The 27,780-nt window shown below is 38.0% G+C and overlaps 1 pseudogene; it reads left to right on the top strand.

The window, feature by feature from the left end:
* Positions 1-204: 204 nt before the first annotated feature.
* Positions 205-27,244, top strand: LOC107730366 (pre-mRNA-splicing factor ATP-dependent RNA helicase DHX15-like; annotated as a pseudogene).
* Positions 27,245-27,780: the final 536 nt, after the last annotated feature.

The following is a 27,780-nucleotide window of genomic DNA, read 5'->3' as shown; positions in this document are numbered from 1 at the left end:
GTGCGGTGAACGCAGGAACTGCAGCTCTGCGAGCGGCGCTACATATAATAACCTCCGCGTACTGTATGCAGAGTACCCACAACCTACATTTTTTATATACTTATCTTGCATCCCAAGCCAAAAGGCACTGAGAACCGCCATGAATAGTATGCATAAACAGAGGCGTCTGCTGCAGAGGTCATAATAATGATGGGGCAAGTGCTTCCGGTCGCCATCTTGTCGTTTAGCCGAGTGTTTGGGAGAGAGAGAGAGAGCAGCGGCTGCATTGGAGTAACCGACCAAACTCTTTCTCTTTTGCCTTATTAATATTTCTATTACGAGATGTCAAAACGGCACCGGTTGGACTTAGGCGATGATTATTCGTCGAGCAAGAAGAGGTCATCTGACGGGTAAGTTACGTTGAGTTTCAGCAGTCCGCGGTGGAGGGAAAGAGCGGCTAGTTTGTGCTAGCTTGTTCACACTCTTGTGCTGAGCTGGTTTTAACATCTCACGGACAGTGACATCGTTGCAAGTAAATGCTGCATATAAAATGCGCAGTTGCTTTCCGAAGAGGTGATTGTAGCAGGCTGGAAAGCGGGTTGTTTGCACAGAAGCGCGAGTCTTTGTGACTCTGATGCCGCCAGCACGTGTTTGACGCACAGCAGGCGCTATTTACTCTTCACATGGTTGTTTTTGGACGAGTTACTTCATGCTTCTGTTTCGCAGTGTGTAAAGAAGCGGACAGGAGGCCTGTGTGGAGAGGAGAAGCCCATTAAAGAAGGCCGCTAATGAATGGGATAATGTCTTGTAGTCGTGACTTTGCCGGTGTCGGAATGCGGCTAAGAAACGAACTAGAAAAAAACGAAAGTGATGAGTGTTTGGGATGTGAACGTATACATCCTGAGATCTTATGTTATGGAGGCTGATTTTTGACTGCATACGGCTAAAGCGCGGCCTACTTTGTTTATCTTTAGGTTTCAGTAACATTGTGTTATTTGTTTAGTGCTGTCAAACGATTAATCGCGATTAATCGTAGCCAAAATAAAAGTTATTGTTTACATATGTATGTGTACTGTGTATATTTAATATGTATATAAAGAAACACTCATACAGTATTTTTTTTAAAAATATTTACATGTATATATTTATATTTATATAAATTATATTATATAAATATATTTAAAATATAACATATTTTTATTAAATATATACATGCATGTGTGCGTATTTAAATATACATAATAAATATATAAGGCACACACACACATATTATGTAAACAAACACTTTTATTTTGGATGCGATTAATCGTTTGACAGCACTAATATATATATAATTATTATAAATTGCTCGTAGTTTGTGTTTAATGGTTAGACGTTCTAAATTCTAAATGAATCGTTCTTCTCTGTCGGATCTTTTAAATGATTCGTTTGAATCGGTTCCCGAAAGTGTCCTAAACCAGGGGTTTTCAAACTTCTCAAGACTTTCCAGGGACCTCCTCATGTACGTAATAGGCTGCTACTACTACTACTTAAAATTATTAAAACCTTATTTTTAAGGAATAATCATACAATATTTCTTCAATGTTTTAATTGTAATATTAAATGACCTTTATTTTCCAAAAAATAAAATTTGTTTAATTTTCATTACTTAAAAGATAGATTAAATTAATATTTTATGCCTTAAAAAAATGTAAATACACAACACAGAATTTCCCCCCCAAAAAAAGCCGTAAACCTAGGGGAAACACTGCCATTAATCTCCATTGCTTTATTAGCAGTGCTCCATGACTGAATAATAACCCTGACTTTATGGTAATGTACACCAGTGTTTAAAGGTGCTTTTCTTTTGTTTGGTTTTTTTAAAGAAATTGAAAAAATATTAAGCAGCACAAATATTTTCAACAAGAGTGATTTCTGAGGATCATGTGACACTGAAGACTGGAGTAAAAAGGAGGGGGCTTTGTAGAAAACGAAGCGTTTGAGAGAGGCGGGGCATAGAGGACCTACAATAATGTACAGTATTTGAAAAATAATGTGTTTTTTGAACATTAAAGCATGTCAACATATTCTGTTACACTAAATACACAAAATAATGATCTTTAAAAAAGCATCATATGACCCCTTTAAGTTTCATGATTTTAATTAATTAGACATGCTTTTTGATTAATAAAATTTAATTTAACCATTAAAAAGCATTCCAGAAAAAAAAAAAAAAACGCCTCCAAAAGCCGTAAACCTAGGGGAAACACTGTATATAGTTATGATACTTGTTATACTTTTAGAAAGAACAGTTTGTTCTGTTGGCCTATCACTAAGTTGCTATTTAATTGGTTAAATAGATGCACAGACTAGTAACTGATGTTTACCACCAGTAGGCTGATAGTTAGTCGGGTTTCCACAAATAAACCGAAACCCTACAGCTGTGAAACACTCTGAAGTCTCATTAATAAGATGTGTTATGTAAGAGTTGGCTAACAGAGTCACACAGTCGCTTGCTCAAAGACATAGTTTGAATATCAAATTCTCATGAATATTACCAGTTGGAGTACTAGCTTTGCCAAGAAACTGAAACCTTGTGTTATTACTTGTGTCTTCCTACCAGTAAGGACCGAGACAGAGATCGGGACGACCGGTCGAAGGATCGCGATCGCGACCGTGACAGAGACAGAGACCGAGACCGTGATCGAGACCGGGATAGAGACAGCAAGGCGTCCAGTGTACCCCTCAGCTCCAGCGTGTCCGGCGGTGGGATGCTCCCGCTGAAGCAGACGGCCATGCAACAGCAGATCAACCCCTTCACCAACCTGCCTCACACGCCGCGCTTCTTCGAGATCCTCAAGAAGAGGCTGCAGCTGCCCGTCTGGGAGTACAAAGAACGCTTCAATGACATCCTCAACCGACATCAGAGCTTTGTGCTCGTTGGAGAGACAGGCTCTGGAAAGACCACACAGGTTAGTCCAAACAAGGACCTTATGCTTTACAGCTTTTCACAGAAGACCTTGCTTTGGCCTCTGTAGCCAAAAGCTCCTTGCATTCAGGGATCTTTCAACAATGGATATAAAAAGTATTAATTAGTAAGGCTGGGTTTTGACTAGTGCTGGGCGGTATACCGGTTCATAAGTAGAAAATATGGTTAACACCCGGTCATGCATGGAAAAAAAATAAAAAATACACTGTCATATACCGTGAAACCGGTCTAATTTAGAAAAATACCGTGATATACATTTTTGGTCATACCGCCCAGCACCAGGTTTGTTAGTACAAAATATCTTCATGGAACATGATCTTTTCTTAATATCCTAATGATTTTTGGCATAAAAGAAAAATCTATAATTTTGACCCATACAATGTATTTTTGGCTATTGCTACAAATATACCCCAGCGACTTAAGACTGCTTTTGTGCTCCAGGGTCTCACATTGTTGTTGCATAGTCATATTGAATGGGTGGAAAAACAGGTTTTCCTCCTTTTTTGATTAACGATTTGGTCGACTCTTGTTTTTCAGATCCCTCAGTGGTGTGTGGACATGGTGAGGGCCCTTCCCGGCCCCAAGCGTGGTGTGGCTTGTACACAGCCACGTAGGGTGGCAGCCATGAGTGTGGCTCAGAGAGTGGCAGATGAAATGGACGTCATGCTGGGGCAGGAGGTCGGATACTCCATCAGATTTGAGGACTGTAGCTCTGCAAAGACCATACTGAAGTAAGTTATAGTTCTGGTGGAAAGCAAAGATGTTGACATAATGTGTACCTGGTTTTTCAAGACGAATCGTAGTGTGGTTGCTTTTGGACAAATGACGTTTTTTCTTTTTTGGTGACACCTGAGATAAAGATGAGTGAATAAACGTGTCTTGTGTTTACAGATATATGACAGACGGTATGTTGCTCCGCGAGGCTATGAACGACCCGCTGCTGGAGCGATACGGTGTCATTATTCTCGATGAGGCTCACGAGCGCACTTTAGCCACAGATATTCTGATGGGCGTCCTCAAAGAAGTGGTCCGGCAGAGATCCGACCTCAAGGTATGTCATGCTGATCGTATGCTTGCACCGCCTTGTGGTTATTATTATTATTATTTTTTATTTAATATAAAGGGAAGGGAAGAATATTTAGAGCAGCATGAAATGGAAATTCACCCTATTTTCTAAATGCATCTAAATTATCTTATTGTGAACAGTTCATCCATGCATTTGATTTGAATTTTTTTTTAACCATAATTTTTAATAAAAAAAATCACAACCTAAGTTTATGGTGGAAGATTACATTCAGATGCCTCCATCTGATCAACAACTGATAGATAAAATCAAGCTCCTGCCCTACATTTTTTTTTCACTTTCTACAATCCTCAGTTACTTCAGATTTATCACAACTCTAATGAGAAAATTAGCCACTTGTTGCCAAAGCCATGTTCTTATTATAGTCATTGCAATAACTGGATAATAACTAGGCACTAATCTTGAACCTACACCTAAACCTAACCTTAATCCATGTCGTAACTTTATAACAGTATGGATTTTCTTGGGTAAGTACTCATAGTGTAAAATAAAATCAACCCAAAAATTCTTAAAATCAGTTGAATTGATCTAATTGGAAAATAGTGTTGCATTAACATTGCTTGTACAAACAACTGTTTTTCTGACGGACTGATATGACAAACACTGTTAACCATACATTTGTACATTCTCTAACACGCATATTTTGGATACACAGTTCATTTAAAAGCCTCTGGTATGTAAAAATAGTAAATACCATTATGTCTGCCTCTGGTGTGTAAAAATAGTAAATACCATTATGTCCTCCTGTTTTTTACAGTAATAAAAGTTATAGGAGCATTAAATGGTTAACAAAGAAACTTCATTCTAATGCTCATTATATTAGCTTATGCTAACGATTAACTACATATACGCTAACGGCGATGTTTATTTCAATCCGACATTCAAATTAAAATATGGAATAATATTCATAACAGAAGCTCTAAATATTAAAAATGTAATTGAAACTTACCTGCTTGAACTTGATCGGGGTGTTTTGTTAGTTTGATGCGTTTCCTCCTCTTGAGGTCGCCACTGCTTTTATGAAGAGGTTGCCAGGTTTTCACAACAAAACCCGCCCAATCGCGTTTCGAGGGGTCCCCCGTTAAAAATCGCGTTCCGGGGATAAAATACACGTGTTTTGGCGGGGTTCCCCTGGTAAAATTCGCATTCCAGGGGCTAAATATCACATTATTGGTGTCGTTTTTCAACCCGCGGACGTGAAAAACAACCTGCGGCAACAGTGTTAAAGTAGCCCAATTCCGCGGGAAAACCGCGGACTTGGCAACGCTGGAAGAGGATAGCTTTCGGATAGCGCATCAAGAACCGGGTTGACCGGGTACTCGGTACCACCGGTACTTAAGAAAACCTGGTACCGTAACGTTTCTTTTTTTTAGTACCGACTTGGTACCGAAATACCAGGTCTTTTGACAACACTAATGTCTCCTGTAAATCAAGGGAAAATTTATGATATTTTTTTTTTGCTCGGAAAAACAAAAACAAAAATACAATTACATTAAACAGAAAACTTTTAAAATTTTTTTTTTTTTTTTGGAAAAACAATTTAAAGGAGTATTGTTTTTATGCTTAAACCCTTTTTCGTCTTTGACCCTTATGTAACAGAGAGAAACACTAACTATTGAGTAGTTCATTTTGGAGGCTGAATCAAGCTGAGCCAGGAAAAATTGTTCTCTTAACAAATGCAAATACTTCTGTGAGTGTGTCTGTCTCTCTGTATTCTTCATCGGACTGTCGCCGATGAAGCCGCTCACACACCTGACCGCTGCGTGTCTGTTTGTTTGAAGACAAACGTGGCCACTGCACTCAGAAATGCACAGCCAGTCGCTTTAGTGGAGGTAAAGCGGCTGCTGCTGGGTCAGCCCATTTGAGAGCCATCAGCCCAAGGAGAGCAGAAGCGCAGCGAGTTTTTATGGCTGAAATGTGCTGGAGCGATTCTCATAAAGCAGATGGATAATGACTACTTGTTGTCAGGAACAAATCAAAGGTTATACATGTGTTCAGAGACCGTTAAATAAGGTCTAGGTGACTCCAAGTGAATGAGCGCCACTCTGGACGCTGGAAAGTTCCAGATTTATTTCGACAGCTGCCCCTTGCTGACCATTCCCGGCCGGACGCATCCCGTGGAGATCTTCTACACGCCCGAGCCGGAGAGGGATTACCTAGAAGCGTCCATTCGCACGGTCGTCCAGATCCACATGTGTGAGGAAGATGAGGGAGATGTGCTGCTCTTCCTCACCGGACAGGAGGTAACGCCGCTGATGTCCTCCCTGAATAGGGTTCATGCAGAGAGTGCTTGATTTTAATTTTAATTTTGAGTGTCATCCTTGATCCCCCCCCCCTCCTCTTATAAGTTTATTAAACAGCTCCCTCATCCTTGAAAAGCACCGACTGTACGTAAAGTTTTTGAAAAGTGCTTGAATTTCACTTTTAAAGACTGTATAAACTCTGTCTGAAGCGCAAGCATTTTACTCCCTTTATCCAAGGACAGTGTTCAGAGGCTGCTAGGTAAATAAAAATGTAAATACAGCAACACTAGCGAAACATCGCTCTGCTGTTTTAAGCATTTTGAAAAAGGGCTCAGGGTTTAACTGGTTGCCCTGTTAGCTTCTTAGTAGCGGTGTTGTTGTTGACTAGTACTATTAAAAACTGTTTGTACATAAAGCTGAAATAAAATATAAATATTAGATAAAAAAAACTATAGAAAAAATGAGAAAGGTTGTCTTGGCAGCTGACTTAAAATAAGTTTAAGTACTAAAATGACAAAAAGTAAAACTGAAATAGACTTAAATTAATGCTAGATATATATTAAAAAAAAATTATAAAAGCACATACAAAATTACTAAAAATAAAAATACAATCAGATCTCAAATATATCAAAATAAAGGCTAATTTAAAATATTAATAAATACTATAATAGAATAAAAATAATCAATAAAATAACGCTGCTTAGATGTTGTAACTCACAGTCTGACAGCTGTATGGTTGGACGCTGTTCAGAATTAGCGTTTTGTCTAAATATTAGCTATATATGTTGCTTGCAAATAAAAATATTATATTGTAGTAGATGTTTGTTTTTAAAAAAATGTGTATTTCCTCTCTTAAAGTTTGAGATGCATATTTTCCCAAGTCTATGTTTGGCATCACAGATTAGGAAAGTCACTAGAAAAAAATAAAATAAAATAAATATATATTGTTGCAGAAAACAATAAATGCCAAACTGTGGGTACTTTGTTTTGGTTGTGTGTGGCTTCACATTCAAGATGCTCATTATGAGCCACATTTGTCATTTGTGTCATTTTTCAAGCCGCCTCACACACAACAGTTAAATAGTGCAGAAGAGATCAATGCTTAGATTGATAATGGCCATGAACACAGCTGGCCTTGGCGCGAAGGCAAAAGCCTGTGAGAGATGGCAGAGAATGACCCAGATTCAGCCCTGAAATTAAGCCATTTATTATTTTACGTCTCCTGCAACCAGTGCTCACCTGAGCGCAGTTGGAGGGTCAGGGACCCACGCAAATGATAAATACGCTCACAGATGGAGAATCACCAGCGTTCCCCACGGATTTGTCCTGTACCTCTTCTCTTTTTGCAGAGATCAAAGGCAAATTAACTTGATTTTCTTTCATGCTTTACATAAAGATAATGAGGAGGCAAACAAAAAAGCATGCAAATTGCAGGAATCCAACAATTCAGTCAATTTTAAAATTGCATTCGCAAAGCAGGCTAGAAGAACGTACAAACAGTCAGACTGAACATAGTACTGCCTCCATTTATGCCTCTCACTTCCCTTTTCAAAGAGTAGTCATATCTTCGCACCACCAATCTAATCAGATAATTTGACACCCTATTTATTAACGGCAGACTCCGGTCATTAGTTTCTCCAGTGGGTCTGGTCGTGTACATCCGTTTTCATTTGCAGGTGTGAGATTGATCGCTGGCTCGCTGCAGAATGAATGAACTCAAGTAAGTTGCAGTTGGACTGTCTCCACCAGCATCGGATGATAATTGAGTGGAGATTTATTGATGCGCAGGATTGTTCTCTTTGCTGTGAACGAATCATTATCAAGTCCAGAATGTCAGCAGATACAAGCAAGCTCATGTTTATCGAGAACGGACCGACTCTGTGTTTGCACTTTTGATGTTTAAGTGTGCATTTTCACATAGTCCCGCCCCAAACTCACGCCATTATTTGAGCAAGCAGTTTGTGTGTCAGGCTGCTCAAACCAACAGAGCAACGTTGAAATCACAAAAGTGTTAATGCACAAAGTCAACCTAAATATGGCGTTCTTAAAGGGATAATTCACAAAAAAAATTGTCGTTTACGCAACCAAAAAGGATAGTTAAATTTATTAACACTGCGAGCGTCACACATGCTTCAGTATGTGTAGTAAATGAAACCACGCATCTGTGCCATTCATTCACACATTGACACGCAGAACATGCAGGATTCATATTTTAATTGTCTTTTAGCCGCGTAATATTCACAGACACTAGTCCATATCTCATTTTGATTTAATTGTCTTTTTTGTCCACATAATTGAAGTCAATGGGAACTGCAACTGTTTGATTGGCAGTATTCTTCAAAATATCTTTTATGTTCAACAGAACAAAGGAGGATTTTCATTTTTGGGTAAACTATGCCTTTAATTGGTATGTTTACATAAAAGAAATGACAACTTAAACTCACACTAACATGCTGACTATTTGGACGTCTCTTGGCTGTATAGTAGCAGATCTCTCTTATTAATGTGCTTTTAATTAGGTTAATGGAGTTCATACGGACTTGGACAGTTTAAAGGTTGCTGTGCTTAAGCATTTCCCATCTTAAGCATGTGTTGAGACTAATGACCACAGTAGTGGAGTTGGCCATTATATTCCGCCCATTTAAAGAATGACTGAATATGCTAAAATCTAGGCCAAGAACATGGTTTTCAGGCTAGTCACATAATAGCTCAGTTTGCTCCTTTCGGTCAATGAAGGTGCCTTTTAGTTGAGCAAATTTATGCTGTTTGTCCACTTAGTTTTAGGTTCTTTATCTTTTCCCTGTTCCTGCTAATGCATTGAAACTCTGCAGAAAAAACAGACGATTGAACTCTATAGGCTTTCCGCAAACAGCAATTAGTTTTAAACCACACGATCTTTCAAAAAAGAAAAAACCCTCACTGATACGGTTGCGGTTATTTGTTCAACTTTGCTCGTTCAAATCAGGGATAAATTACCACTGATTAAGATTAGTTTTCTCCTTTAGATCTGTGCCAGCTCAGATGCATCTGCAGCATGTAGATTAAAGCGTCCATTTAAAATATTTTCCTCCAGTATTGTATCGTGGCCGCTGCGAGAAGCGAGGGATGTCGATTTGGCGTCCTGCTCCAGGTGCAGGCTCTTCTGCTTTGGCACAGCCGTGTGTCCCTCTCTCCCCGGTGCCTTGGCAGCACAGATAGCAGTCCTGACAGCTGCCGCTTCCCAAGGGCTGATGGACTATTAATACTTTGGCTAATTCAAGCATATGAAAATAATTGTTATTGTTTGTTATCACAATCAATTCTCCATAAAAGAGAACATAAAAAAACCATAGAAAAAAAACATAAAAGATATTCTAATCTTTTTTTTTTTTTTTTTAATCAATAAAATGGAGGTCAGTGGGGTCAACAGTGGACCCTAATGGCATTTGCTGTTTGGGCAAAACAATTGAAACATCCTTATAAATATGTTCTAGTTTTTGTTTGGTGGCTTTTGGCTCCAATGCAGATCTGGAGGAAATAACTTGCCATTCTAGACTAAATTTTCATGATAAAACAACCAAGCTTCATTGGAAAAAGATGCCTATGGCGTCATCTTCAAAATATTACATTGCTTCTTGCAGGTTTCACAACACTTTCTAAGAGAAATGTCTAGTGAGCAAAAAAAAATAAAAATTAGTTTACAAATCATGCACCATGTTAAGAGTGCTTTGAGGTCATAACAGTATTTTGCATGGAACTGTGCGAAAATAAGTCTTATAATCTGCCTCGTAATCCTAATTCCTGTAATAAAAGTTGTTGGTGTTTTACTGCCACTAGTGTTTATTTCAGCTGGAAATGGCAGTCAATTGTATGTTTTGGTATGTATTTGGAGTTGTGCAAAAATGTAGGTACACACATTTTTCCAATGAGCATTTAAACCTTGTATTATGTTGCAGTTTCTAATATGTCGAGTAATTCTATTAAATGTCTTTTGGCACTCGGCAGGCTTTAAAGGCGCTGTATGTAAGTTTTTGACTCTACTAAAGCATAAAAATATCATAATATGTTTGCAGGTATTTAAGAAACATGCTAAGTTAACATACTTGTTTACAATGCTACAGTCAGTTATTCTTCTTTGAAAATGTGCATTCCGGGACGGAATGTCTGTCTTTGTTTTGGTCTGTGTAACCTGCCCACTGCCAGTTTACCCAATTGTATTTCGGCACCCCGGGTTGCCAGTTGGCGGAAAAGTATGTTTTTGGAGTTGTGCAAAAATGTAGGTATACACATTTTTCCAATGAGCATTTAAACCTTGTATTATGTTGCAGTTTCTAATATGTCGAGTAATTCTATTAAATGTCTTTTGGCACTCGGCAGGCTTTAAAGGCGCTGTATGTAAGTTTTTGACTCTACTAAAGCATAAAAATATCATAATATGTTTGCAGATATTTAAGAAACATGCTAAGTTAACATACTTGTATTCAATGCTACAGTCAGTTATTCTTCTTTGAAAATGTGCATTCCGGGACGGCAACCTGAGGCAACCTCAAGTCTGAGGAGGAGGGGCTGGGTGAAAGAAACCCTCTCCAATATTTTGAATTTGGACTACAATACCTAGTTCAACCACTAGTTGTCAATCCTACATACAGCACCTTTAATTTTGCACCTGATTGTCGGTCTGTGGTCTCTAACATCAGCCTTTTCACCTTCTAGGAAATCGACGAAGCCTGCAAACGGATCAAACGTGAGATTGACGATCTCGGCCCTGATGTTGGCGACATCAAAATCATCCCGCTCTACTCCACGCTGCCACCACAGCAACAGCAGAGGATCTTCGAGCCGCCTCCACCTCGCAAACCCAGCGGAGCCATCGGCAGGAAGGTAAATATCACCGTCATACATATGACTCTTCAGAGTTTTCAACTGCGGCAAACCCAACTGGTTTGGTTCAAGAGATGCTTTGATTCTTTAATAGAATATTCCACAGGCAAATGTTCCAGACCCATAAGGGGCCGTTCACACAGAATGCATTTTTCCATTCCAATGCGCTACTTTTCCATTGTTTTTCTATGTAAACTCGTGGTAAATGGACCTGTATGACCATTGCGCCTTTGCAGCGTCTCGCACATGATCGCTGTGTTTTTAAGACGCCGTATCAAGTGGATTCGTCTGAAAGAAGAAAGTCATATACACCTAGGATGCATCGGGGGTGAGTAAAACACAGCCTAATTTTCATTTTTGGGCGAACTAACCCTTTAAGACTTTCATTCATATTTCAGACACAAATACATTTTAGGATTCTCTCATAATTTGTCCATGCATTGAAAGCCCACTCAAGCAAAACGTAAAGAGATAACATAAAGAGATTGTAAAAGTAGTGAACATTTTATGGATCCCCTTCACTTTTGTGAGTGGAGTATGGTATCAAAAAAATCTAAATATTGAAATGTGATTGTATCGCACAGCTATAGTAGCATCTTCAGTCCATTTAAAGAAAGAAGAGGATGAGAGAATGACTCAAGTCTGTCAGTAGAGGGAAAGGGAAATTAGGTTTTCTTTTTTTCTCCCCTTCCATCTTTAGCTTTGGTAAAGCAGTGACTCATAGCATATGCTGCTTTTGTCAGCATATGATTCTTTTCTCTAATTTTGGAAAGGAAAATTACTCATCCTTCTATCATTTGAAAAGTTTTGGAGCAGTACTGTTTTTCTCGAGTCTGTTTTGGACGGTTTGCTTTCACTCCCTCCTGTTCTGCTTCCCGACTTGAATATGGTCGTTTGGCATTTTTGGCATGTTGGCTTTGAAAAAATGAAACTCACTCTAGATGTTTTATCAGAGCTCATTCACTGTAAAGTGGCTTTCATGGTCTGTCATCCTTTACTCTTAGCAGGAGGTTGTGCAGACGCAATCGCTCTTTTGTTTTCTCTACTCCCATTTCACTTCTTCGTCTCTCAAACAAGCCTGACGATTACGATGTGAAAAGCACCTGGACTCCTGTGCGACTGGCCGAAGATCTGACAGAATATCACATCTGATCATCAGCTTTGAGTTTGCAAACATTTAGCCGAACATCTGATGAGGAGTTGATTAGTGAGTCATCGCTCCCCTACAGAAATGACTCCGCTTGTCATTATTGCTAGGCAGAGATTGCTGATGTCCTAATGAACGAACGCAAACGTTCACTAGCTGTAAAGAAGTCTTAGCTGCATGCCAGGTTTGTGTCTTGATGTCCTGAACAGCATCAGCATCCGCCTGCTTCACATATCAAGTATCTGCCTCGTCCATCCCCCTCCAATAGGGCATTGTGTCATTTCATCTCTCTCCTGACCACTTCCATGTTTAAAGAGGCTCTGGGTTTCTCAGAGGTTTGATTACTCGTAAGCCCGGGCATAAGCTGCTTCAGAAGTTCAAACATCCGCCGCTGTTTGCCTACGTTGTTCAGAAGAATATGAAAGTGGACATGGATTCACAGGGGCTGATGTGAATATGCTGCAACCCCTTTGATGCAAACGAATGTTGGGAACTGAGAACTGCTTATTATTCAGAAACATTTGATAAAAAAAAAAAAAAAAAGAGAAACAAAAGATTTTCACAACAATTGTTTTTGGTGCAATCAGTGATATTTTATAGAAATGAATGAAATGTTACTATTTGTTTTTTAAATATATAATGTGATACTTTTTTTGTCAAAAGCTCAGACTAACGAATAACAAGGTAACGAATGATGATTCCCTACTTTCCATGCTCTCAAAAAATAGTTTGTTTAGTGAACTTTATTAAATTAAGAATCTTCCGTGCAATTAGTTTTAGGTCCACAATACAACAACTTCATTTCGGCACAATGTTTTTTTGAACTAACCAAGGTTATTTTTGTATCATTGAGATACTATTATTATTTTAATTAATATTTTTATATTTTCCATTTTCATTTTAATAGTTAATTTATTACCTATTGTTTTTTTTTAAATATCTATATATTTTGATATATTAATTTGTATATCAGTTTGACTTATTTTAGTACATCAAGTTTAGATTAAATGAAAATTAGAAATGTTGCCTTTGTATATTTTATTTCATTTCAGTTAATGTTTAAAGTAAGGAATTTTTTTATGGTTTCAGTTTTATTTAACTATTAACTCTGGAAGAAACTTAATACATATCAATTCTTGTGTTGGTTAATAACTAGCAACAGCATGTTAAAGTCAGTTATGTTTATTATTATGTGTGATGCGAGATAAAGTTTGAAGAGACTGGTTTCAATACTGGTATTAGCAAAACTAAAAAAATAAAATAAAAAACAAACGCTTCTCAATGGCCAACATAACTAAACAATAAACACTAACTTCTCTTAATGCAGTCCTATGCAAAGCATGCTGGAAACTACAGAGCCAGTTTATGCTAATAATAAATGATACCTTTTATGATACCTGTAAATGATTAATTTAACAAATTTGACAAATTTAAATGGATTGAACAATGAAATTAAATTGACAATGTTCAAGATTTGTTGCATTAGCTCATTTTAAAAAAGCAATTTGAACAAACAGGAAAAGTCTTTTTTTTTTGGATGAGTGTCTTGAATGTATTTATTTTTTGGCACCCACCTTGTTTTTCTGTCCTTCAGTGGCAGCAGTACATAAGGAGGCCTCAGATTACCTTGTAAAAATGTCAACCCTTGAGACCCGCTGGCATATATTAAACGCAATGCATATAAGCCACCTTTGGCAGAAACGGGATGCGTGTGTGGATATTGTGACGTCACGTGACACTCAGCAGTCACATGTAGGGAAATTGAGGACTGTGGCAAATTTCGGCAGCAGCGTTCTTGACGATCCTTGAGTTAATTGGGTTGTGGTAAGATCTCCCTTGTGCTGACTGCGGGAGTGGAGGGTTATGGAAGAATTAAGGAAAAAGTGAGGCTGCCGTGCGTGTTAACCACCTAAAACAATCCTTAATGAATCTAGCTTGTTAATAACTGTATGCGGACGGAAAGAGATTTAGACCCATCTAACCTGATAGAGACCATGTCCGGGCCTAAAACATTTGTTACGTTACTCTTCACTCTAAGCCAAGTCATAAAGCATGCCAGTTTTAATTTGAAGACAAGCCCATTGGTTTTAAAGGGTTGTCGATTCAGCCCGGTAATGATGATAATGCTTGAAGCTCCTTCCACTCGTGCTGCTTAAAAACCCAGAGGTACAATGAAATCATGCTATTGCTGATGAAATGTCTGTTTGGTTCAGTCCAGAAACAGACAGACAGGAGCCGTCTCGGCCCTCTGCGACGGCTTCCATAGTCACATTTAATTCAGCGTGATTGAAGGCAGGGTCTCGCTTATCTTTGTGAATATGAAATGTGAGCGACGCTGTCTGGTCAACTGCGTTCATGGCGGAGAAACTGTTTGAAGAGAATCTCGCATAACAAGGTTAAACTGTCAGCGTGTTTATAGCTAGTTGCCTAAATAGCAGCACATCTGATTTAATGGCATGGACATGTGAAGCTAACTTTATAGCCACAGTAATGCAAAAATGCACTTGTGACTATGTTTGCAAACTCACAGTACTGGTCAAAAGGTATATGGAATTTTTTTTATTTTATTTTATTTTTTGAAAGAATCTGTAATGCTCATCAAGGCTCCATTTTATTTGGTCAAAAAATACAGTAAAACTATAGTAATGTGAAATATTACTATTTAAAAGAACTGTTTTCTATTTTAATACATTTTACAATTTAACTCCAGTCTTAAGTGTCACATGATCGTTCAGAAATCGTTTTAAAATGTTGATTTGCTGCTCAAGAAACATTTATCATCAATGTAGAAAACCGTTTTTGCTGCTTAATACTTTTGTGGATACAGTAATGCACTGCCACTGAAATTGAAGTAAGATTTTTTTTTAAGTACCTTTTATCGAGCAAGGACACACTAAATTGATCAAAAGTGACATTTGTTTCAAATAAATGATGTTCTTTTGAAATTTCTTTGCATCAAAGAATCCTGAAAATGTTACGTTGTTCCACAAAAATATTACGCAGCAAAAAATTTTCACCATTGATTTGAACTATTATTAATAATTGAGCACCAACAATAATTGATAAATGAGCATCAAATCAGCATATTAGAATGATTTCTGAAGGATCATGTGACACTGAAGACTGGAGTAATGATGCTGAAAATTCAGCTTTGATTCAAAGGAATAAATTACATTTTACAATATATTAAAATAGAAAACAATTATTTTAAATAGTAATAATATTTCACAATATTACTGTTTTTTTTTTTTTATCAAATGCATCCTTGGTGAGCATGAGACTTCTTTCAAAAACATAAAATCTTAATTGTTCCAAACTTTTGACCTGTAGTGTATGTCTCCATTCTAGTTTTTTTTTTTATGAAAAAGGAACATTGAATGAGAGACTCATTGGAGAGAATTGAAATTGCACTTATTCAAGTGAAATGTTGCTGGCATTAGCCTTGTTCGGTCAGCCCACCTACTTTTTTCCAGACCACTTGCGCATGGATCATTGCCTCCTAAAAGATGCAATTTCTCAACACCTCACGGTTCAATGAGTATGACTAAGTACTGGTAATGCATTTAGTGTTTTTGCTGTGCAACTCATTCCAGTGGTGCTCACCTTTCGATAATTTCCATGGCTACCACTCTGGAATATATTTCATCTCGAAGGTCTTTCCCAGGTGGTCCTATTTTCTGAAAGGATGCAGACTGGTTAGGAACCCTCATTTCTTTTTATCGTGTGTCTGAAGCGCTCCGGACCTCGTTGTCATTCAGTGGTCTGTTAAGAGCATGCTCTGTGGGCATTGGGTCGTATCCCTCAGTCTCCAGATTCCAGATGGCCTTTTTTCAGTGAATTCTCCCAGCCTTTCCATGAATATATAGGCAGATGATTCTTTTCAGCAGCTGAATTACATCAGGTCAAAGGCTTCATGAATAGACCCTCTGCTGCATTACCAAACCAAGCCAAACATTTGTGGCTGAAGAGAAATTCACTTATAAAAGTAGGATTTAAGTGCCTCAAAGGCATTTGAGGAGGCTGAATTACTTGAAATATGAGGTTTGTTTGCTTTCTGTTAGTAATAGAGGCCAGGATGTTAAATGAAACTCAAAATTTACATTGCAAAAAAACTTTTTAGTGGAGCTTGCCAAAGCAAGCATCTGCAATACTATTGCTCCCACTTAGGGTTAGGAATTCAAACATACTTTAAGCTTGTTTTCTGCTGTAGGCATAAATTATAGCTCAAATTGTGTGTGTATTACTGTAAGATATTTAAATTATTTTCTGAGAAAAGTTTATTTTTAAGAAAAGTTATTAAGGGCCATGGCCTGCCTAACTTGGAATCTTATCTGTTTAGTTACCTTGGTAATTTCCATTAGGATACTTTTTCAAATCTTAAGTCAAGAATTAATGTAGGAAGCTTCTGTAGAATATAATACTTAAGTTTGGAATCTTATACTTTAAAGTTGGCATGAAATGGAAATGTACTCTATCCATTTTCTAAATGCATGTTATTGATCTTATTTAGGGTTGGGTACAGTTCACATTTTAACCGGTACGGTACCGGTATCGGTACCTAAATTTCGGTGCCGGTACCTAACAGTACCTTTTTTCGGTACTTTACTCTGTGTAATTACAAAAACATTTATTTCAGTGAAAAAAATAAGTCCAAAAGTCTCAATTTCAACATTTTGAACAATAGGGCCCTACAAACTTTTTCTTTCTTTCTTCTTGATATAAAATGGAATATTTAAAGATGTACATTATACTTTACAAAAGTAATACAATAATAATATATTTCTTTTACATGTTAAACCGTACTTTTATTTTGACAGGTTGCCATGAAGTTTCTGTGTGTATACAGTATGATGATGCTAGTTTTCTCAAATGAAACGGTAAAATTCTCGCGAAGTGACTCTCACAGCAGCTCTGGAGATTAAGTTTTTGTGTTCATGCCGTCATATAGTGAGACGCAGAGGCCGGAAATCACAGCAAGCATCACCCCAACCCTAATCTTATTGAATGATTCATCCATGCATTTGTCTGTTTTTTAACATTTATTTTTTATCAAAATTGTCATAATCAATCTTCCATTGAAGCCACAGTCTTCTCTTTGTTGACGTATGCCAGACTTCTCCAGTCATTTAGTCCATTTAAGCTCCATCTCTTTATGACAGCTGACTGCAGGCAGGTTGACAATCAGATCTGCCTCCATCCAAACAACAACCGATGTATAGAACCAAGTCCTCGCCCTACATTTTTTCCATTTTAATGGGATGTACATCACAATGGAGAAGAGAACTGTAGCTGTTTCCGCTACATCAACTTTATTGCATTCAAAACTAATGTTATCTGTGAATGTGCACCTCACAACTCCACCGTTTGCTATCCATCGATGGCATCCAGCTACTAACTCCAGGTTTTTCTGGGACACTACACAAAGCAAACCCTTAAATTATCGAGAGACTCTGTCCTACTTCTGACTTGACTCGGATTGACATTTTCCATCCTGTGATTCATGAACACCATTTGGCTCCTTTGACTCGGGCGAGTAAGCAAGCCTTACCTATGCAGTGTTATAAAGCTCTTCTGAAGCTTCTTGGACACTGTCATCTCAGCATATCAAAGACGGTCCATGGTCTCTAGCTCAAAGATGATTCAATATGTCACTATAGCACACATGATGAAGGCCACCTGTACTGTAAAGGGACAGAGAGAGAGTGAAGGAGCGAGACGTGGCATGAATAATAGAGTTTCTTAGAGGTGGGCTTCTCTAGGGAGGGGAAGATGGCTGCATGCTGTGCACAGACATGTATCTTGCCGCCAAAAAGAGCAGTAGTAATGTGTCTGGACGGGTTGCTCTGCGGAAGCAGTCCGGCTCAGCCAGCACACTCCCGATTTGACTTGATTGCAGCAACTGTTGCCTTACTCCCCTGTTGGGTTGTATTAGTTTTCCAGCTTGCGACAGCTCACTGAAGTGTCTTTAAGGATTTAATTCCCACTGATTTTTTCGCCTTTTTTCACCCCTCTCCAGTTACCACAGAACCTTTTTCTTTTAATTCGATTTTTTGATTGCCTAGAGCAGTGCAGAACTGTCTAATCGCCAATGAAATGTACTAAAAAAAGCCACCCTGCTGGTGTAGAGCAGTGGTTCCCAACCACGTTCCTGGAGCAAAGTCCCCGCCCCCCCCAACACGGCACATTTTGCATCTCTCTTTTGTCTGACACACCCATTTCAGGTCTCGGAGTCTCTACTAATGAGCTGATGATCTGAATCAGGTATGATTGACTTGTAACACTCTAAAGAGAAAGGTAAAAATGAAATCGCATCATATGACCCCTTTAAGACATTTTGAAGTATGGCAGAAAAAAATGTACTTGAGCCATGTGTAAAAACGGAGAAATATCTAAAGCCCAAAGTATACTTCAGTTTTTACTCGTACGCGAGGGTCTGTGTACAGTGTGTGTGATGCACATTTCGTACCAGAATAGTATGTGTGTACTGATAGTATGTGTACACTAGGGCTGTCAAAATGACTGAAAAACTAAATTTTTCTAAAAACTAAACTAAATTTAAATCCAATTTTGTACTTGAATATTATCAAAATTCGAATTATATTGGATTTTTAAATGCATAATTTCAGTTAGGATGAAGAAAAGCTTTTGGCTTCTCTCCTGAGGCCACAAGAGGGCGCATCATTCAACGCATAAGATAACATGACTATCTGCGAAAATCACACAGAGTACATTTTTCATTTAAAAATAATAAAAAAGATGCAGTGGGATGGGGGTCCGTCTAGAAAATGCGTGAAATATGCGTTCTGTGTGAACGGCTTGGTTTCGGTTTTGATGTAAACCAGATCTTCTCCGCATTGATGTTCTCTTTTTCCGCTATATTTTTAATGAACAACGCAGCAGTGTTGGATAGACTGGATGCAGACTTCAACTGGATAGACTAACAAAAACATTATAACGACACTTACATCGTCATCGCATCTCGTGCGCCGCTGATAAGGCTGCCTCCTTAACGCACACCTAAAATTCGAATGCAACGTCTTTGCATTCGAATGTGGATTTTTTTTAAAAATTCGACGAATATTCGAAATTCGATTTTGCACCACCCGATTTTTGTAACTGTGCGTACTTTGTATACACGGTGTCGCACATGCACATTGAATTTGTTTTGCACTAATCAGTTGTTCCACAAGATGGCAACCAGAGATTACGTACTAATTGTAATCCGTTACTACACATTACATGATAAAAACTGTAGTTAGTAACAGAATCTAGGTTACTCATTTTAGGTAACGTATTGACTACTTTTTAGATAATTTTAGATTACTTTTAGAACTTGTTTTAAACTTACCATTGAACGTACCATATTGATATAAAAAAGCAAAAAGAAAACTACATTTTTTTTATTTCAACATCATAAAATGTGTTAAATGCTACATTAAACCAGGTTTCCCAAACTGGGCTTAATATAAGAACTGCAGTGGGTTTGTGAGTTGATAAAATGTTAATCATTAATTAAACGCTAAAAATAGAAATATCTAATTTGTTTACCTGCATGTCAATGTGACCATTCAGCGACATATCAAACTGTAAACATGCGAATGTGTTAGAAAATATTTCACGTCAAAGTGGTTTTGGCTGACAAAAATGTTTGGGAATCCATTTAAAAGAAGAATTAGGGAGAATCTATTAATTATTAATTATTTTCTTCCATTGTGTGAATATGTAATCATGTAATCCATGAAAAGTAACTGTAATCTGATTGAGCATTATAAAATGTAATGTACTTTAATTGCTTTAAGTACTTGATTTTTGATTATGTAATCCAGATTACATGTAATCAGTTACTACCCAGCCATTTTTCACAATAGAAAACAAAACTAAAGAGACAACAGAATACTGAATACTGGAGACCGCAACAGAGACCCTGACTGACAAGAGCTTGTGTGAAGTTATGATAGCCGCAACTTTAGGTTAAAAGAGTACAAGATATTTTTAGCGGTCATAACTTCTGGAATAACAGCACAGACACTGGACAAAAGTGAAGCTTTCTAAAATGCATGGATCACGCACGCTATCAAATGGATAATATTCTGGAAGACTACTAGTTTGACTGCACACATATACTTTCGGCTTTAGAGTCTTGAGGATGGGATGTTTTTTTTTTTTGTGTGTGTGATAAAAGCTGTCTGGTCAGTTTGATCTCTTGATCGTATTGTTTCTGCTCTCATAGGTTGTGGTTTCTACAAACATCGCTGAGACGTCCCTGACCATCGATGGCGTGGTGTTTGTAATTGATCCTGGCTTTGCCAAGCAAAAGGTTAGTCTTCTCTCCTCTGCCTCACTTGTCTAATCTCAACCCATGATCTGTTTCTCTTGCCTCTGAAATCCCCAGATAACCCCAGTGGCGGGGCTCTGACAGCGACTCGAGATGGAAAAGCTAGTTATTTATTCTGCTGACATTTCCCTAGCCCAGCTGCTGCTGTCATACATGTAGTCCAGTCAGAGATGAAGGATGGCCTAGCTTTAGCATATTGCTATGGTGCAATGGTGTGCATTTATTATTTCCTTTTCGTCGCACAGGTGTATAACCCTCGCATTCGAGTCGAGTCGCTGCTCGTAACGGCTATTAGTAAGGCTTCGGCCCAGCAGAGAGCCGGCCGTGCTGGACGTACGCGCCCAGGAAAGTGCTTCCGGCTCTACACCGAGAAGGCCTACAAGACTGAGATGCAGGTTTGTGAAACCAATCATAGCGGCTGCAGGCATCTGGGAAGCGCACTTGTTCTGATTTTATTATACGCCAGTGAAATTGGTTGGATCGTGTTTTGGTCGATCAGCAGATGACCCTGGTTCCTTCAAGTCTTTAGTACTTCTGGTCACTTCTAGCCCCCTTTTTGTACATACAACATGGGAAATTTCCATGTAAATTGAATCTGCTAATTTGTTTTCCTTCAGGATAACACATACCCTGAGATTCTCAGGTCGAATTTGGGCTCTGTGGTGCTACAGCTCAAGAAGCTCGGTATTGATGACCTAGTGCACTTTGACTTCATGGACCCACCAGGTATTGAAGTTTTCTTGAGTTTGACGAATACTTCCAGGCTTCTTTAGAGTCTGATACTATAAAATGGGGTACATATTAGCACTTTTATAGCAGTATACTTGAAAACCAATCAGAAAACTACAGCAACATGCTAAAAGCATAGCGGCTGTTTCTGTGGGCTGCTATATCTAAGCCGTCTGCCATATTAGAATGGTCAAAGCAGGTCCGTTAACACTCGAGAGCAAGCTGACTGTGTGTCTGCAACGTAGTTATATGCATGTATGAATATCTATATCTGCAGTAGACTTAAGATAAAGATTTTTAGAAAAAAAATCTGAAAACACATGAACGAAAGAATCTAACATTTCAAACTTGAAAACTGGACTATAATACATATATAAAAGTAGAGATCGACCGATATATCGATTTACCGATATTTTTCCCGATATTTAAGCATTTTACAATAATCGGATATCGGTTTTGTAATATCGGATTCACCGATAAACGCCACCATCTTGTGGATGTTTTGAGAATTGCGCGCAGGATCACCATTGCAGCGCGTCTGAGGGGAAACAAAACAACAACAACGGCGTGCGCGGGTACTTGATTTACTGTAGTTAGTAAACTTTATTTAACATAACAGCCATTAATGCACAAATTAGATGTATTACATAAATGCCTGATATGCAGTTTATGCAGCTTGGCACGAAAAAATAGAGACAAACTCACGGAGTCACGAAAAATAATCTGTCAAGTCCTGTCCCAATAAAGACGTTGGAACTGCTTGCATGTCAGATGAAAAATTAGCCCCCTTTGTCTTGAATTAAAAGTTAGTTGTTGTCCAGGAGACCACAGCCACAATGTTTTCACGGCAAGAAAATGGTTTTCCTTATGTGCATTAAAAAAAATTTTTTTTTTTTTAAGACAAGGTATCTAAGGCAATCATCACTATTACTTTTTCTCTTGCTTGGGGTTAGAGATTTGAAAAATCAAACTTAAAACCACGTAGTGTATGATATGTATCGTCTATACTTTGCAAAAATCAATTCTTCTTCTTCTCAGAAATACATGAGGGCCTAAACATGCTCAAAAATTCATGAAACTTTGCACACACCTCAGAACTGGGGAAAATGTATGCTCACATACACACGACCCCTGCATATGATCAAAGAATAATTAGAGTAGCCTAATGGACTATGAAATATTAATTCTTTGTAGCTCACTCATTATCAATAAGCAGAGCAAAAAATGTTAGTCTTCTGTTTTATTGTCAACGGTTCGCCCACATCGACGGGGACCACCTGACCTTGCTCAACGTCTACCACGCCTTCAAACAGAGTACGTATACATGACACACACACTAGCATCTTGTGCTCATGTGAGATGATTCCCTCCACCCGTTTATAATTAGCCTAATTGCCTAAATCTATTACAACTAATTTTAGGTTGTTTTTGTACGTGGCCAAAAATCGTAATTTGTTTCATCAAAACCGGTGCCTGCGAGCGAGGCAGTGCACTATTAAAACTGTTTGCGTGCAGTTCATTCATCACATCAGCTTCCATATTTTCTCCCAAACTCCCATGGGGTTTCTCGCACCTCGCTTATATGAAGCATGCTAACAGTCAAGAGAGGAGGTTGATGTTTATGTGAAGCTGACAAGATTCATGTTACAGCATTTTAATTTGTTAGTACAAACAAAAAGTCACAATGTTAGTGATACACAATATGACAGATTAACATCTTTCTTTTTGAAAGCTGCTATAGAAAAAAAAAAAAGTCTATATTATTGGCGCATAGATAAGTTAATAGAGATGGGATCTCTGGGCTGCCGGTTATATTCAAAAACGTTGACGGTAAAGTTCAGAGTTGTAACCAATAGATTCTAATGATTAATTAGCAGAAACAAGAGTTTACAGTTAACCTCCAGGGACAAAAGCATTGATATTCATGATGTATTTTTTTCACCCTTTAACATGCCTTTAGGAAGCCTTTGGTTATAAAAACTATTTTGTTTTAGCAGAGTTTGTGTTGAGGGATAACTTGAAAAATGTTGCAAAAATGCAACGCCGGGCATTTAGGGGCACAAAATATCACCAATATTTTTCAATACACTTAAGTAAAAGTGAACACTTGCGACACACCAATCTATTTGAACAATATATTCTAACCAGTTAGGATATAGTCATAAAAAGTAAGGAAATTTCACTATTTGACCATCTGAATACCGTTATATTCATACCAAAGCATATTTTAAATATAATGTAGTAATTATCTTAAACTACTAAAAATAACTTTCATAAATAGCTTTTGTAGGCTCAATTTCACAAGAATGATAGAAAAAAGTTTGACTCATAATGCCCAGCTTTGCATTTTTGCTACTCTCAGAAAAAATTGTGTAAAATTTATGAACGTAAAAAATTCCAAGGTATGCAATCAATGAATATTTTTTTCTGACTTTAACTGTAGTTGCAATGAATTTCAGTGTGTCATCTACTGTTATATGTAGTTTTTACTCACGATTAGTGAAAATGAGGTATTTAATTGCTTTATACGATGTTGGCTCTCTGAGAATTACATTTCTTCCAGCTAAAAAAACAATATGGGCCAAAAGCCGGTATGCTTATGATATTTCTTGCATTCATAGTAACTTACCTTATAGTAACAGTAACTTAATATATTACTTGTGTATATACAGTATAGTTCTGTCATTCATTGTTACACTGTATGAATTCATTTCTGTAATTTTAAAAAGTGAAGTGTGTAATTTGTCAATGCTGTCTAGCCAAATTTGAAGGACAGCTACAAGTAAGCATTTGCAGGTTGATTCCTTCGAAAGCATAAACACTGTTAGTGAAACACACCTCTGTTGGTTTGAACATCCTGACAACATTGACTCAACCAGAGGCCTGAGATTGGAGTGGGAGTATGTTTGGTCTTCCAGTAGCAGATAAGTGGAGAAGTGTTTGGGAAACCTGTTTGAAAACAGTCATTTTTTTGTGACGCGAGCTCTGCAGAAATTACACACTTCACCTTGAAGGCAGCAGCTTAAATCTTAAATGAGTTTTTGTTAATAAGCTGCATATTTAGTGTTTTATAAATGTATAGATGATTTTGCAGTGCTGCTTGGATGTTGCTCTTAACATGGTTTTAATGTATAACCCTTCTGTTTAAGACCACGAGTCGGTGCAGTGGTGCTATGATAACTTCGTTAACTACCGCTCGCTGATGTCGGCTGATAACGTGCGGCAGCAGCTCTCACGCATTATGGACCGCTTCAGCCTGCCGCGACGCAGCACAGAGTTCACCAGCCGAGACTATTACATCAACATCCGCCGCGCTCTCGTCACCGGCTTCTTCATGCAGGTGTGTTTGTCTAGAAGTGTGCCACAAATATAATATTCTATTAATGAAAATGCCAATAAGCTGCTTTAGTCGTGCCAGGGTTTTGATTCAGTGTTTTGAACATCTATAATGTGTGCAGTTGTCTAGATTTAGATCTGTCTGAATGTTATTGCACACAGAGATATGCTTTATGGGAAATAGTAATGTCTGTTGCGATATTCTTCTTTTTGTCCTGTGGAAATGTCCTCAACCCAGAGGCTTAAAACTAATATGCACTGACTGTGGTTATATACTGTGGAGTTTGCCTGAAGACAGAAATATAAACTAGTCCTGGTTGCTGATTGGTCAATTTATCAGCTGTATTAGCTCTTTCCCCGCCAGGGTTTTTTTTTTTTTTTTTTTTTTTTAGAAAGTTGCCAGCCACCGCCAGCAAAAATTTTCATGGCCCACAGAATATTTTGTTGTATGAATATCTGAAGATGCATTGTCAAAAGAAAGGAAAACAAGTTTTATTCTGGTTTCTTGCATTCTCTTTTATTAGCACTTGAATGTAAGTTAAAAAAAAGCTGAGAAAATCGCGTTTTTATCAAAGACTACGTCCGGATGGGATCGCGATCGATGATCAAAACAAATGGAGTCGATCGCTTCCATCAACAGCCCCAAAGCTTCACAGTGCTAAACCACTCCCCAAGTCGACATTTCATTCGCTAACGTTGGGCAGTTTTGATTTATGTGCTGTTTAATGTTTGATCACCTTATTTTACATATGCATCTGTTTGCATATGCGATTGCTTGTTTCTGTGGCTTTTTCGCCTGTTTTGATCCTGAGATTCAATACTCTTTCAGAGGATGTGTTATATACGCCACTTTTACCGTATACAAGTGAAAACACGGAAAGCCGGAAAATTCCATCAGTAGCAAGGAAAGAGTTAAAATGCACAATATTGAAAGAATACACTTTGAATTCACTTAACATTTTAATGAAAATATGTACTTTAATACACTGTAAAAAAAAAAATCTAAGGTGTAAATAATGATTGAGTACGTTTTACAAGAAAATACTATTTCTGTCTTTCTACTTCATAATTGCATGTTTCATTCAGTGTTACTTTCAGACTTTTTCTTTCAATCACAGTCACAGCTGAAGGGTTTTCAAGACAGTAACACCCTTCAGCCATGAATATAATAAAACATAAACTTGAGTGATGATCATATCACTTAAAGGCTTTAGTTAATTGTTAGTCCACTGTATTTTACTTAAATTAAAAAAAAAAAAATCAATCCTAAACTAAAATGCATCTAGTTTTAAAGTTGAGCTTGATTTCTCCCTTTACTCTCCTCCATCTGAATTAAAAGTTATTGTGTCTGTTGAGAAGACAAAACCACTGGAGCTTGCTAATGTAATGCATGGCTTTCTATCAAAGTGTGACCGTTTAAACGCATACAAGAAATCAAGGCAATTTTCGTCCAGCGTAGCGAAAATAAATGACGTTTTTATCGAGTCGCTCTCCGCGAGGGGGTTCCTGAAACAAGCGACCTGACTAGTTGAATTACTCCATTAATATTGAAATGTTTGTCAACATTAACCTTTACGGTGAGACAAATTTGTGCCTTAGTGTACGAATTACCGGGCGCTGTATTGCCGACGTCTCTGTTTGAGTCAGCCGTTTATTGAGACTGATTGCCCAGGTTAATCTCGACATCCTTACGCCGCCGGAAGAAACGGCAGTGTGTGCGATTGGTTGATTTATTCGTTAATTTGCCTCTCTGGTATTATCAGGTTGCTCACCTGGAGCGCACCGGCCACTATCTCACTGTGAAGGACAACCAGGTGGTCCAGTTGCACCCTTCCACCGTACTGGACCACAAGCCCGAGTGGGTTCTCTATAACGAGTTTGTGCTGACCACCAAGAACTACATCCGCACCTGCACTGATATCAAACCCGAATGGTAAGATAAAACGTGCAAATGCTTTGAATTTGTTTGTGCATTGTTGGCAAATGCTTCTGCAACAAAGAAAGAAAAAACCAAGCAAACATTGTGCGTATCTTCTCATCCTTCAGGCTGGTGAAAATCGCTCCAGGATACTACGAAATGAGCAACTTCCCTCAATGCGAGGCTAAGAGGCAACTGGAGCGCATCGTCACTAAACTTCAAACTAAGGAGTACTCTCAATACTGAACCTGCGCAGCGGTGGAAGGACTGTACGTTTTGAATTCAATATGCGCTGTGCAGTGCTTCTGAAGTTGTACATCGTCAGACGTCGACATTAGGTTTTGTGTCTGTGCTTCGTTTTCTGTTTTGATTTGTCGTCAAGATATAATTATTTTTTATAACTCTTTGCTCCCGGCTCTGCCGCGTGTTTTGGCACTCTAGGCACTAAGGATTGGTTGGGAGCAAATGCTTAACAGGGATAAACACCATCAACTGTTTTTGCATGAGCATTCATGTGGATGTTGACATTCCTTATCGACATTGAGAACTTCCTGCTATGTTATTGAGTAGAAAAGTCCCTGTTTATTCTGGAAAGGAGCTTTTACTTCAATAATAAAAAAAAACCTTGATATCAGTCATGCTCAAGTTCATTTTTTTGTCGACTTGAAATGAAAGAATCAATTATGTAGTTGAATAGTTTAAGCATTAATTTACAAGGAAGACCAAAAATGCGCAAATGCATTCACAGCTTAGCAGTTAGGACTTATCAAAATAAAGTAGCATAGTATGTTTATGAATAGTTTGGGTAAAGATATATTGAATGTAAGTGCAGCTCAGCCATTATTTCTATAAAAAAGTCCATGAGTGGTCATCTTTGTTAGGGTTGAGATTAGGGCATTCATGTTAATGTGTTCATTTATGAGGTTAATGGCATACGTTTAACCGCATTAATTTTTTTATCATATTCACCTAATTTGGATTTCAGCCGTTCTCTTTTGTCTGATTTCTAAAGACTGGTTGAAGAAATACTTAAATAATAGTTGTTTAGCTATTTGATAAACACAACAATCCGGTATATGGGTACTTGTTTATCTGTTAATAATGGAGGAAAACTGCAACCCAATGGGACCAAGCCATTTGAGACTCCTATGGTACAATCATAAAAGCTCAACATGGCTGAA

Source organism: Sinocyclocheilus rhinocerous, unplaced genomic scaffold (assembly GCF_001515625.1).
Source record: "Sinocyclocheilus rhinocerous isolate Xijiao unplaced genomic scaffold, SAMN03320098_v1.1 scaffold1389, whole genome shotgun sequence".
In the NCBI taxonomy this organism is placed as follows: Eukaryota; Metazoa; Chordata; class Actinopteri; order Cypriniformes; family Cyprinidae; genus Sinocyclocheilus; species Sinocyclocheilus rhinocerous.
This window is presented reverse-complemented; position numbering and strand designations above follow the sequence as displayed.